This window comes from Centruroides sculpturatus, unplaced genomic scaffold (assembly GCF_000671375.1).
Source record: "Centruroides sculpturatus isolate CEXI.00-Female unplaced genomic scaffold, Cexi_2.0 scaffold1258, whole genome shotgun sequence".
Classification (NCBI taxonomy): Eukaryota; Metazoa; Arthropoda; class Arachnida; order Scorpiones; family Buthidae; genus Centruroides; species Centruroides sculpturatus.
Window position 1 is genome coordinate 72,665 of NW_019385552.1, and position 959 is coordinate 73,623.

The following is a 959-nucleotide window of genomic DNA, read 5'->3' on the forward strand; positions in this document are numbered from 1 at the left end:
AAAGCATACCTAGTAATTGTATCATGATAATAATATTTAAAAAAATAAATAAATAAATATGATTTAAGTATATAAATGTCCAAACTGATCTACTGACACTTATCCACAGAATGATTTAACCTATTTTTCTTAAGTACTTAGAGAAGAAAAAAAAAAAAAAAAAAAGGTTGAATTGGCAAAGAACTCAGTTATATAGAAACAATAAATTGTCCATGACTTATTTACGTATAACCAATCGGAAACATGAATTTCCAAGTGTGATATGCTTGAAATTTTTCGCCTTTTTCCTCTTCTCCTAAAATAAATCCAACGATTATTTGAATTTAAACAAAGAAAAGAAATGAAATTTGCTGTAAGACTTCCATTGTTATTTTTGTGTTTGCTTATATTCATTCACTTTCTTGAAAATTAAGATGTCACTTCACTCTTTATAACTTATTAGGCTATTATTGATTATTTGGTTATTCTCGAAGAATTAATCACAAACTGAAAAAAATTATTCATAGAAGATGAAGAAGAAAAAGTTATGTAATTTATTGTTTAAATATATAAAAAAAATGTTCGAGTTAATTATAGTTTCATTTGAAGAGTAGTAAAGTAAAACCTGTATTTATTAAATATAAACAATGTATTATTTAGTTATTTTCTATTTTTAAATTTATCAGTTATGTATTATGTAATCCTGTTTATCTCATTTTTAATCCCATTATTTTATCCCATAAATATTTTTTTTTCTCTATTTCTCATGGACGAACACAGTAGCTTTCTAAAATTTCACGAAAATGTCAAGCTATTAATCTTTCTGTTCTACCTTGACATAAGGAAAATTAATTGTTCTATATTTTTATGCTTTGTTACTTTGTTTCTGTTTATTTATTTTCCTTAATTGAATTTTGTTTTAATGATTATCAAGCTTCTATACCAGTTTCTAGTCTGAGGACTTATCACACTTTTTGGGG